Source organism: Dasypus novemcinctus, chromosome 10 (assembly GCF_030445035.2).
Source record: "Dasypus novemcinctus isolate mDasNov1 chromosome 10, mDasNov1.1.hap2, whole genome shotgun sequence".
Classification (NCBI taxonomy): Eukaryota; Metazoa; Chordata; class Mammalia; order Cingulata; family Dasypodidae; genus Dasypus; species Dasypus novemcinctus.
In genome coordinates, this window is record NC_080682.1 from 55,324,461 (window position 1) to 55,338,318 (window position 13,858).

Below are 13,858 nucleotides of genomic sequence, written 5' to 3' on the forward strand. Positions count from 1 at the left end.
TGACTCACTGCGTGCCCTTGGATCACTCTGAACCAGTTTTCACCTCTGAAAAATGGGAATAGGAACAGTTACCTTGGAGAGGTGTTGCGATGACATGAGGGACTGATTATGCAGGGCCTGGCATCCTTCTTGAACCTGTGCAGGTACGAGATACAAGGGTATGGAGGCTCAGCAAGGGTGCCCGAGCCGGACCTGGCCTTCCCCACTTAGTGTGTGATGCTGAGGATGGGCATGAGAGCCAAATGAGATGACTCAAGTAAGGTATACAATAGACCTGGAACACAAGAGGTGCTTAATAAATACTACATACTATTTATTTTTATTACCACTCCCTTACCACCATCAGCATCTTATCATCACAGTACCAAAAACAGATCTATGCCCAATGCCTCTGTGTTTAAGAAAATACTGAATGTCGATCAGTATTCTCTTCTGATTCTCTTCTGATGAACCAACGTGGTTTACCTTTAGAAAAACGCCCGACAGAAATTATTTAAATATTTATGTCTTTGGTGCTTACAGGGTCTGCTTCAGTTATTTGGAAAGCAGCCCTTGAGCAGAACCAAGGACTCTGGAGGGTCCTGGATAAATGAAGTTCTGTGGCAGCTACATTACTGGCCTTGCTTTCCAAGGTTCCCCTCACAGGGGTTTCTCTGGAAACCACTGCTCCCAGGGACCAGGGTACAATTCTGAAGAAAGAGAATGTGATGTTTCAATTTCTCCTCACAGCCTCCATCAGGGCAGGACTGCCAGCCTAGGTGGGTAGAAAAAAAGTGGTTCACTGAGTGGAAAATGCAAATGAATTCCACTAAGTCTCCAACCTTGAACTCTGAAAAGGGAAGTAGAATCATGGCACAACAACTTAAAATAAAGAAGTGGGTAGCTTATAATGACTCTGAGGCTTCCAGGAAAAAGCCATTCTGAGTGTAAATAACAAAGAAGTCAAAGAAAACTGAGCCACACAGTCTGGTGTGACAGTCCAGAAAACACAGGTCCCCAGGAAATAGGATAGGCAGTCCATTTTACACAAAGCTCTTCGGAGCTCCTCAGTAAGGGAGCCCAGCGTGGAAATCCTTCCTTGGGACATGAACGCAGAAGTGAAGACACAGTGTCCTCTGCCGCCCTCAGCATTTAGATACTGCCACTTAAATTGACCAATCCATTCTCTAATTGCAGCCAGAATTATCTTTGTAATGATGATGATGATGGTAATGATATCACCATTTACTGAGTGCAGATGTTGTATCAGGCACTTAACAGGTATTGTCTTGCAGTTTTTAACACGGATTTAGGGGTCTTGATGAAAAACTTTTTATGACACAGAATAGAATGGAAACTATCCAAGCACATCACATTTGGCAAAGCTTATTCATTACATGTACACTCCTGTATGGAGTCAAAATGTAAAATGTATTTATTTCCTACTGTATGTGGCACCCAAAAAGTTTGAGAGTTCCTCTGCCTGATTTTCCCAACCATTGGAAGTGGTGCTATTACCATCTCATCTTACAGAGAATGACATGGAAGTGCCAAGTGTATTTTTGTCTAAGGTCATGTGGTTTATAAGAAGGGGAACTCAGACAAGAACTTGATAGTCCATAGCCCACCATGCTTATATCACTCTGCTGTACACATATCTTCCAAGGCTCCCCATAGCTCTTAGAATAAATTCCCAAACCCTATCCTCCCACCACTCTGCATGCTATGCTCACTGGTCTTCCTTCATTTCCTCCAACACCAGCTGCTCTTCCCTGCCTCAGGACCTTCACACATACTGTGTCCTCTGCACCGAGCACTTTCTACCCCCTCGTCCTGGCTCAAACCCAGGGACATTTTATGGTGCATCCTTCACTTGCTCAGAGAAGCCCTCCTTCCCCTCACCTGTGACTGGGTCAGATTACCGCATAAAGCAGCCTCCCCACCTCCTTTGTAGTCTTGTCAAAATCTACCTTAATGAATGACTACAGAGTTATTTGCTTATTGTTTGAAGTCCACAAAGGTAGGAACTACATTTGTCTTGCTCCCAGTTGCAACCCCAGAGCTCAGTACAGTGCTTATACACAGCAGACATTCCCTAGATACTCACTGAATGAGCAAATGAACCAACTACACAAGAGACACTGATGCTGGAAGACAGCACAGGAAGTATAAGTGTCAGTACACAATACTGACACCTAAAATTAGGTAGGGCTTTGCCGTTTGAAAAGTGCATGGTATTGAAATCTGACAAACATGGATTCAAGTCCAGCCTCTATAATTTGTTAGCTGGGTGACTTGGGTAAGTTACTCAAACTGTCTGAATTTCTGTTTCTTGAAATAAGGGTGATCTGTATCTCGGTGTTGTTTAGTTTAAAGGAGATCACAGCCTGGCAAATGGAAGTGGCACCGAAAGTTGTAGGAATATTAATAAAACAAAACCCTCAGACTCAAAAAAGGTGACACATGGCTGGCATGAAAAGGCACTCTCATAAGTTGCTGGAGGGAAAGCAGTCTGGGACAAGTGCTACAGAAGGAAATTTGACAAGATCTACCCTCTGACCCAGCAATTCCACTTCCAGGAATTTTACTCCAGGCATGTCAAGTGACTTATGTAACAAGGGTTTTCACTGTAGCCTTGTTTATAACAGCAAAGATTGGAAATACCCTAAGTGCTCACCAACAGGGAAATGCCTACATGAACTGATATGTCCATGCACTGGACTACAATGCAACTGTTAAGAAAGAATGAGAAAGCCTCTGAAACCTTGACATGGGTGGCATGCTTTGGCAGGTGATGCTTTGAGTGAAAAAGACTAAATGTTCACTATATGCTACCATCTATGTAAAAAAGATGAAAAAGTATATTTGCAGATGTCATTGTATATGCATAAAGCATCTGTGGAAGAACAGACTAGAAAATGATAAACACTGGTTTCCCCAAAGGAAAGGAGTTGGGGTACAGTGGGGAAGACTTTTCTCTATAAACCCTTTTGTACTTTTTGAGTTTTGTAATATGAAAATGTCCACTTACTCAAATAAATAAGACAGTGACCCTTCTACCTGTAACCCACCCACCAATAAAAACAAAGACAGAAAAGAAAGATTATATGATTTGTTCAAAGTCCCTTAGCTGTTAGGGGGCAGTCAGGATTCAAGCTCAGTTCTGATCCTAAGTCCAAAGCTCTGTCAATTACAGCCTTCATTCATTCACTCATTCACTCATTCATTCATCACAAATGTATTTATTCAGCAAACACTGGTAGGAAAAAGAGATGAAAGAAAAAAGTTTCTTTTTTGTAGCACACATCACAAACTGGTCAAAAGGGCCAGGCCAGGAACCTCACAGCAAGGGAAGCCAGCAGACCCGACAGGACATATGTGGAATGTCTTACTGGGCAGCACCTGCCCAAGCTAAAGGAGGCACCCACTGCCCAGTCCCATCTGGTTTTTGCCATCTCCGGAGACGAGCCCGGTTTTGCCTTGTCAAAATTCTAGATCTTTAAAAATGTGAAATCACCTGATTTTTAAGTATCAGCACAACTAATTAGTGCTTTAGGGGCCAAACATACAGGTTTGTGGTATTCACTGTTTCCTATCAAAGCCATGACCAACCACCTTCTGAGACCTTTTACCCAGAACCTAAGGCAGTTGTAACATCAGCCTGCCCTGATCAGCCACTGCAGCCTTGTGCAAGTCACTTCACTTCTCCAGATCTCTTACCTTATCAGATGATTAAGCGTTTGGCATTGCTGATGGCCATGATTATCTCTCAGCATTGCCAGCTATGCAGTCAGCCCCTTCTCTGGAAGCAGGACCTAACTGGGCACCTTCGGCAGACCAGGCAGGAGATCAGACCCTGACGCAGCACAGACCTGAAACCAGCGTTCAGCCTGCGGTTCTACTCCCACCACCACATCACCTCACTTACCAGCCTCTTAATCAGCTCCTCTGTCTTATCTCACTCTCATCCATCTCTGATTCATCAATGTAGCCACCCACTCTGCATTATGGACACCCAGACATGCTCTTCAAAGAGGCAGGGCAAGCCAGCAGTGTCCGAGGCACCACTGAAGGAAACATGCAAGCAGAACCCTCAAAGACATCCTAGAAAACTAGGTCTGAGCTCCATTCCCCCCGCCCTGGCCCACTGGGTGGAAACCAAGTGGAAGGAGGTTTTGAAGAGAAGTGGAACCATTTTGTAAAATCAAGTCCCTACCATGACTGTGCCATTATTATTATTGCTGATAAGAATAAAATTATCTATCACCAGAAGCTGTCCACAGTAGCCAGGATTGTGCCAAGTCCTTTGCATCTATTACCTCAGTTAATGATTTTATCCTTCCCATTTCAAAGATGAAGAAACTGAAGCATGGGGATTAACTTGCCCAAAGTCAGAAGACTTGTAACACGGACCAAGGGCCAAATCCTGTCTGATTCCAGAGCCTGGGTTCCTAACTGTGTTTTATTTATTTATTTATTTTTAAAGATTTATTTATTTATTTAATTCCCCTCCTTCCCCCGGTTGTCTGTTCTCTGTGTCTCTTTGCTGCGTCTTGTTTCTTTTTCCGCTTCTATTGTCGTCAGCGGCACGGGAAGTGTGGGCGGCGCCATTCCTGGGCAGGCTGCTCTTTCTTTCGCGCTGGGCTGCTCTCCTTACGGGGCGCACTCCTTGCACGTGGGGCTCCCCTACGCAGGGGACACCCCCGCGTGGCGCAGCACTCCCTGCGTGCATCAGCAATGCGCATGGGCCAGCTCCACACGGGTCAAGGAGGCCGGGGTTTGAACCATGGACCTCCCATGTGGTAGACGGACGCCCTAACCACTGGGCCAAGTCCGTTTCCTCTAACTGTGTTTTAAACAATGCTCATATTTGCTATACAATGAGCCAAGAAACGATACCATCCAATGCTTGCCTTTATGGACAGCACCGGTGGACAGCAAACACACTTTGTCCCTTACAGGAAGGTGGCTTCATTTCTTCCGAACTCTAACCAGCTCACTGCCCAGCCCTGATGAAATATAAGTTCCTTAAGGGCAAGGTGCCAAGCACCGGGTGGGCACATAAAGCCCCCAAGAAATATTTTTGAATGATGGAGAGAAATTTAGTGTTCCAAGCCACCAAGAAAAAAGGCCTCTCCATTCCAAGGGGACCAGAAAAATTCTCTTCACTGTAGAATGACCTCGGGTCCACCTAAACTGTGGCCCTGGATTGTGTAAGTGAAGAATCCCAGGCTTGCTCTCGCCATCAGGGGAGCTGACAAAGCATGGTAGAGTAGAGGTGCCTGCACATCACAGTGCATTTGTTTTGATTAAGGACCAACCTTTGCAACTCTTAGGAGAAAAAGTGGGCTGTGGATGGGCACTAACTTTTCTAAACAAGAAAATGTTAAGGGTCGTGTTTGGACTATGGGAAAGGCTCAGTGAAAAGAATGAGACAATTTTCTCAGTGGTCTTCTGGAAGCCACTGCAGGCAAGAGGCCGAGGAAACGAAATTTACAAGACAGTAAGTACTAGAGCAAACAGGATTCAAGCTCAAGTGTTTATCTCAGCTCAACAGCATTCGCTTAATGTCCAAGTACTCAGAACACTGACAATTTAGATTCACCTCAAAGTGGTAATTTTATCATCATTATTGCCATCATCATCATCACTTTTACCTGTAAAAATTATATACTCACCAGAAAAATCTCCTCCTTTAGTACCAGTTAAGCAAAACTGTAGAGGAATAACCACAAATCCGAAGTACTCATCTAAAGTCCACTTTAACTATCAAATTTCTTGGAGGGCAAGTTGTTTGGCTATAGCCAAAAAATGCCATCCAGAGTGATTCCGCAGTGCCTATCATATGATAAGCCAATAAGTCTAGACACAAGCAGCAGCTAAAATGGACCATTATGTGAAAAATTACATTTCTGACATATAACGTATTGTGGGCAACAGTGTGGTCAAAAGCTACTGTCTAGCTGCTGAGTGTTTTAACCGTGGGAAAATGTGCTATAGATCAAAACATGTTATCATTTAAAATTAGCTCCAACAAATAAAAACAAAAAATGAGCTCTACTCCTTTATTGCAGAAACGAGATGAAATGCTTTTTCAATAAGAAAAGTGAAAGGAAATGTCTCCCCAGGCAGTGCAGCAAGGTATAAGAGCACTGAATAAAGGGCTTAAAAAATTAAAGGGGCTATCTGAATCTGATCATTTCACATAGACCGTAAGTTCTCATTCACAATTCAAGTCCATTCGACACAACCAAACATTAGAGGGTCTGTTGTGTGCCAAGCTCTGAGTAAAGGCAACTGAACGGACAGAGGAGAATAAAACCTCTGCCCCTAAGGAGCTCAGGGTCTCACAGGAAACACCCAGAGGTTATCTTACAAATGTAATCAACACCAAGGGCTGTAACTGGAAGTAAACAGTTAAGACAAGAGTCAGGCTGGTTAAATCACATTCTAGGATTACAAGGCAAAACTACTGAAAAGTCCATTAAAACTATGTGCTCTCCATTTCTTTGCCCATTACTCTAAAGAATATGTATATGAGAGATGGGAATGGAAATTCTGGAAGGAAAAACAAATTTTCATAGGTAAGCATTTTAGAAGCTCAAGGAGAATCCTTTTCCATCTGTGAAGAGACTAGGGTAGGATACAAATATCACATTTCAACAATTTCCAGTGGGCACCTACCACCCTGGACACCAGGGTGAGCAGATACGGCTCCTGCCAAGGATAAGGGGAAAGGGGGAATAACAATTGGTCACGGTTAAAGTGGAAGAAAGGAGGGCAGAAAGCAGGGATGGCAAACCCAAATGCCTATGGGGTCAAGGCAGGAAGCAAAACTGCAGGGTCTCAACAAACTAAAGACTGTCTGTGTCTTAAGAAGGGGCAGCCTCCAATGCTTCAGCACAGCCCTTTATTATATCTACAGCTCTTATTCAATTGCCCCATTTGATCCCTGCAAAAACTCTACAAGGCAGGAATTATTATTACCCCTGTTTTAGAAGGGAAGAGTTTCTGGTTCAGAGCAACGACGCAACTGCCCTGTGGTACCACAGTTGTGGAGGGATAGCACTGGAACTCAAGTCTACAACTTCTACTTTTCCAGAATCTCAAAGGGAAGAACTCCAGGCTCTATCAACTTATTATTAAAGAGTATAGATTCCTGGGTCCTCATCTGGTGATTCTGATTCCTTAGGTCTGAGGTTGTCCATACTGTCTAGCCATCTTCCAGGTGATTCTGATGTACCACTAGACTTGAAAACACAGACCAGTGGTTCTCAACCAGGGGATAATTTTTGCTCCTCATGAGACATTTAGCAATGTCTGGAGACATTTTTGTTTTTTACACCTCTGGGGGGAGTGAAGGAGGGGGGAGAAGTGTTATGGATATCTAGTAGGAGAGGCTAGGAATGCTGCTGGGTATCTCACAATGCACAGGACAGCCCCCACCACAAAGAATTATCCAGCCCCAAAGGTCCACAGTGGCCAGACTGAGAGACCCGGGTCTAGTCCCTAGTGCCTTGCCACTCGAACTGTGATCTGAAAACCAGCAGTCACCATCACTTGGGAGCTTATTAAAATTGCAAAACCCAGGCCCCACCCCAGACCTACTGAATCAGAATCTGCGGTCTAACAAGATCGCCAGTTGATTTGTGTGCACATTCACATTTGAGAAACCCTGCTCTAGACCTGCTTCCTTGGACATCAGGGACTTTTAGGACAGAAGGGAACCATAGCTATAGGTCCATTATTTTACAGAGGCCCAGAGTAACTGAGCAACTTGCCCAAAGTCATACAGCTTGCTCATGGGTGAGCCAAACCTGATTCCAGATCTCAATTCCCCAACCTCTGTTGTCACCAAGATGTCAGTTAGGACTCTCTCAACTACTCTGTCTGTCTGAGAAGTTGATACCAACATTTAAGGCTTTTGTGAGGCCTTAAAGAAATCTTTTGTCCCTTTGGTTAAGAATTTAAAAAATAAAAAAAAAAAACTATTTCAAAACACCATAAAGGGTTACCATGTTTACTCATGAATTCTGCTTCCAGATATTTTATACTGAAAGTGGCCAGACAGCTACCACAGTGGTGGGTTCCAGCAGCCAGCACACTGAAGTTGAATTCCCCAAAATGAGGCAGCAGTTTACAGGGTCTCCCCCAAAGACATCTGGGGCATGATGCGAATCAGTATTTAGAAGGGAACACCAAGTGTAAAAGGGTTTACACCAAGAATTTACACAATTGAGGTCATGAACAGGTTGTGACAGGGTTTGAGGCAGCTTAGTTCAGACTAAGAAAGACACACATCAGGGTCCCCTGTGGAGTATGCTCTCCCTGTCCTTGGGAAGAAGACAAAAACAAATTCAGGTACCCTCCCAGGTTCTGCTTAGGTTGACATATGCTCTAATTCCTGAACAGCCAAGAAAGCCCAAAGCGGTCCGTTAGTCCTGGGATTTGCTAGGAATTGAAATGCCATCAAAAGTGTCATCAGCAAAACACGGAACTTGGCCTGGGTCAGAAATGAACCAGCAAAGTTGGAAAAAGTTCTGTACCATGCAAAATAAGGAGAGAAGCAAGAAACTAGAGGTGTTGCCGGCATTCAGCAACCAGCTAGCTGATTGCTGAATGAATTTTAGCAACAAGCCAAAATTCTGATGTGTGCATAAGAGAAATATTATCATTATACCTTAAAATTGAGAAGAGGGAGAGAGAGAACAAAAATACATGAATAAATATGTAATTTTATGTAACATAATTAAATGCAAACTAAATTATACAAATAATTCTAATAAGTCCTTTGGACAGTGGCAGGGGTAGATGTTTACCAAGTCTTCTCATAGGCTAAGGTCACAGAAGAGATAGATTTTGGTGAGTTCCACTGCTCCCCAAAACTCTTCTGGGCACAGTTCACATATAAGCGCCCCATGGTCGGAACAAGGGTGAGGCAGGTGAGGTACTTAGGGTCCAAAATTTCTAGAGGTGCTCACTCTTAGAATCATGCAAACCCTCTTAAATTTTACACACACACAACCACCCCCACATTGTCCTGCTTGCCTTACCCTAGTCCTGGCCATACAGTACACACACTGCCCATTTTGTTAAAGGACACATATTTTTAAAAAGGCTGACTGGGAATTCGAACACAGAGTAAAGGTAGCTGCTTTTCTTTCTAGGCATATCTCCTGACTACAGAGAAAAAGAAGCATGCCACACTCAATTCAAAAAGCTTCTCATAGGGAAACGGACTTGGCCCAGTGGTTAGGGCGTCCCTCTACCACATGGGAGGTCCGCAGTTCAAACCCCAGGCCTCCTTGACCCGTGTGGAGCTGGCCCATGCGCAGTGCTGATGCGCGCAAGGAGTGCCGTGCCACGCAAGGGTGTTCCCCGCGTAGGGGAGCCCCACGTGCAAGGAGTGAGCCCCATAAGGAGAGCCGCCCAGCGCGAAAGAAAGTGCAGCCTGCCCAGGAATGGTGCCGCCCACACTTCCCGTGCCGCTGACAACAACAGAAGCGGACAAAGAAACAAGACACAGCAAATAGACACAGAGAACAGACAACCGGGGGGGGGGGGGGGGGGGGGGGGATTAAATAAATAAAAAAAGCTTCTCATAGGTATCCCTAAATTTCTGACAAAAAACTGTTACCCAGGTTCAGGTTGCTCTCCAGAGGGTGACAGAGCTGAACCTGGCTGTGAGCTTTTGCTCATTAATGAGGCTAGTATATAATGATATAAATTATTAGCCTGCTCAGAAAGGTGTTTTTAAAAGTGGGGGGGGAGGGGCGGTGCGAGGAATGAAGGATACATATTTGAAGAATGTACAAATGCCTCTAAAATCACAGAATATGCTAAAGCTGGAAGCATGGGGGAGTGGGGTAAAAAAAATGTCAGCTTAAATTTAATAACCACTGAAATTCCTAGCTAATGGTAATTAGAGAGCAAGCAGTATTTCTTTAAATGCTGCTAGACAGAACTTAATCCAATTTAGGTATATTACTAACCTTTTTTTTTCCCCTCTCTCTCTCTTCCATAAATGAAATGTGGAAATCCAAGGATTGATCTACAAGGCCATAAACTGGCAAAGCATAAGAAAAGAATATTTAAAGACAGCGATTAGATGACTGTTACCTCAAAAGGCCAAATCCAATTAAAATGGAAACAGGTCTCACTGGCTCCCTAATTTATACCAACTATAACCCAGAGACTATAACCAGGTACTTTTATGACAGAACGCATTCCAAGGGAGGTGGACATACTTCCACTCCCACTTTTCTCCTCTGAGAACATTGTCTAGCACGTCAATCTACAATCTTGCTCTGTAATCTGACAACCCTTCACTGCCAGGCCAATGGTAGGATGTCCCTCTACGCGGAATATCTACAAGACCTGACCCTTTCCTTCTTTCATGAAACAACTACTCCAGAATTATCCAGCCTGTGCTGTCTCGCTGCATATCTTGCCCCTCATTTTAGAGCTTCCATACTGCTCTGGCATCAACTTCTGATCTAGAAACTTCCATGTGAACCCACCAGGACCTTCATGAATACTTGGGACCCTGGGTTCTTCATGGAAAGCCTTCAAAAGTAGGTATCAGAATGTCCTGGAAAGCGAGACTTCTGGAAGATGGCATTGGCATAGGTAAGCAGGGTCCAAGTCTCTTATAAAAACAACAGAGTAAGGGCAAAAAAGCTGTCTGAGGGAGCTGCTTTGCGGATCTGCAGACCAGGAGAGTGTGCTGTGCATCATCCAGGAGGGCAGCAGACAGAGAGACAAAGAAGCCAAAACAAAAACTGTGAGCTCCTGGCCCCATAGCCAGGAACGGCACCCACCCTGACCCTCAAGGTGAACAGCCTGGATAAAACATGTGGCTCATGGCAGCCATCTGAGAAGGAAACAGATGTCTTCCTCCCTGGGAAGAGGGAGGGGATGGTGGAGGGCGGAGGTTGGAGGGTGGATTCTCTTCAGTGAGCCTGGCCAGCATAGCCCGCTTTGAATCTTGGCTCTGGCTAGACGAGACTCAAAAGGCAAGTGGAGGCTAAAAGAGACACCTCCATGGAAAGAGTCACTGAAGAACGCTATCTGCTGGCAGGCTGGGAAACCGCAGAAAGAAAAAATTCTTTTTGGAGTCTCTCATGACCCAAACCCCTTGAATCTGATCTGTGCTCCATTAGCGGGTCCCTGATCCTATTTTGATAACTTAAGCTGGGCAGTTTTAAAAACTTAGAATAAGTTGAACCAAAAACAAAAGAAGAGCCATGAAACAAAAACAATAGACAAGAGAAAGAAATGAACTGTCAGAGTAAATTCATCAACATAATCAGATGCTTAGACATCAGAAAAAAATATACAAGCCATACTAAGAAATAGGAAGAGATGGCCCAGCCAAAGGAACCCTGCCAAGGCTCAGGATTTAGGACAACTAATCATTGATGATCATACAACTGATCTCCTAAATCATTTCAAGGAGTTGAAGGAAAATATGGCTAAAGAGATAAAGGATATTAAGAAGAAGCAGGGTACTCATAAACAACAATTTGAAAGCCTGCAAAGAAAAGTAACTGAGCTTATGGAAATGAAAGACACAATGGATGAGATTAAAAATACACTAGACAGTGCTGACAGGGAAATTTACAGACATCAATGCATACATTAAAAAAAGAAGAAAGAGGGGAGCAGATGTAGCTCAAGTGATTGAGTGCCTGCTTCCTATGGTTGAAGTGCTGGGTACAATTTCCAGTACCTCCTGAAAACAAAACAAATGAGAAAACCAACTGTCATTGGGGAGTGGATATAGCTCAGTGGTTGAGCACCTGCTTCCCAGGTTTGAGGTCCTGGGTTCAATCCCCAGGACCTCTTAATAAAACTGAAAGAAGGAGGAGGAGAAGAAGAGGAGGAGAAGAAGAGGAGGAGGAAAACATGGCAAGGAGGAGGAGGATGGTGAGGAGGAGGAAGAGGAGGAAGAGGAGGGGGAAGAGGAAGAAGAAGAGGAAGAAAGAGGCAAAATCAAAGACCTAAACCTGGAGGAACTAGAAAAAGAATAGCAAACTTATCCCAAACTAGCCAAAGGAAAGAAATAATAAGGATCAGAGGAGAAAAAAATGAAATTGAGAAGAAAAAATAGAGAAAATCAATAAAACTAAAAGTTCGTTCTTCAAGAAGATAAAAAAATATCGACAAACCCTTAGCTAGACTAACAAAGAAAAAACCAGAGAAGATGCAAATAAATAAAATCAGAAATGAGAGGGGGGACATCACTACTGACCCTGCAGAAATAAGAGAGATCAGAAGAGGATACTATGAACAACGTTGGGCCAACAAACTAGACAATGTAGACAAAATGGACAAATTCCTAGAAACACATGAACAACCTACACTGACCCTGCAAGAAATAGAAGACCTCAACAAACCAATCACAAGTAAAGAGGTTGAAATAGTGATCAAAAACCTCCCTGAAATGAAAAGCCCAGGACCAGATGGCTTCACAGGTAAATTCTACTAATTATTCAAAGGTGATCTAATACCAATCTTGCTGAAGCTCTTCCAAAAAACTGAAGAGGAAGGAACACTACCAAACTCATTCTATGAAGCCAATATCACCCTAATACCAAGGCCAGATTAAGAAACTATGAAAAAAAAATTACAGACCAATTTCTTTAATGAATATAGATGCAAAAATCCTCAACAAAATACTTGCAAACTGAATCCAAAAGCACATTAAAAGAATTATACACCATGATCCAGTGGGTTTTATCCCAGGTATGCAAAGGTAGCTCAACACAAGAAAATCAATTCGTTTAATAAACTACATTAATAAATTGAGAAGGAAAAATCACACAATCCTCTCAATTGATGCAAAAAAGACATGTGACAAAATACAGCATCCTTTCTGGAAAAAAAACACTCCAAAAGACAGGAATAGAAGGAAGCTTTCTCAACATGGTAAAGTGCATATATGAAAAACTCACAGCTAACATTGTACTCAACAGTGAAAGACTGAAAGCTTTCCCACTGAGATCAGGAACAAGATAGGGATCCCACTGTTACCACTGTAATTCAACATTGTGCTAAAAGTTCTAGTTAAAGCAATCAGACAAGAAAAATAAATAAAAGACACCTAAATAGGAAAGGAAGATATAAAACTTTCTGATGACATGATCCCAAACCTAGAAAATGCTGAAAAATCCACAACAAAACTACTAGAACTAATAGGCAAGTTCATCAAAGTGGTGGGATACCAGATTAATATGCAAAAATCAATAGTGTTTCTATACACCACTAATGAGCAATCTGAGGAGAAAGTCAGAAAAAAATTCCGTTTATAATAGCAACTGAAAGAATCAAATATTTAGGAATAAACTTAACCATGTACATAAAGGACCTGTACTCAGAGAACTACAAAACATTAGCAAAATAAATCAAAGAAGACCTAAATAAATGGAAGGGCATTCCATGCTCATGGATTGGAAGATTCAATGTTGTTAAGATGTCAGTTCTACCCAAACTCATTTATAGATTCAGTGCAATCCCAATAAAAATCCCAATAGCCATTTTTGCAGAAATGGAAAAGCCAATTTTCAAATATGTTTGGAATAATAAGGGATCCCAAATAGCCAAAAATATATGTCTTTAAAAAGAAGAATGAAGTTGGAGGACTCTCACTCCCTGACTTTAAAGCATACTACTTAGCTACAGTGATAAAACAATAACAACAATGACAATGACAACAAAACAAACAAACCAAAATAACCCAGCATAGTACTGCCATAACAATAGACATATAGAACAATGGAACTGAACTCATTGTTCAGAAACAGAGCCTCACATCTACGATCAAATGATCAAGGCTATCAAGCCCACCGAGCTGGGCCTGAACAGTCTATTCAACAAA

The 13,858-nt window shown here is 42.9% G+C and overlaps 1 protein-coding gene across 12 annotated transcripts in view; it reads right to left on the bottom strand.

The window, feature by feature from the left end:
- PRR5L (proline rich 5 like) overlaps positions 1-13,858 on the bottom strand; it is a 190,504-nt gene that overhangs the window by 80,111 nt on the left and 96,535 nt on the right. For 2 of the 12 annotated variants that reach the window (XM_058305562.2, XM_058305559.2), the window contains exon 2: positions 73-135. The exons of the other annotated variants lie outside the window; for them this stretch is intronic. The gene's annotated coding sequence lies outside the window, so the exon portion shown is untranslated. The remainder of the gene's footprint in view (positions 1-72; positions 136-13,858) is intronic. 12 annotated transcript variants of the gene reach the window in all.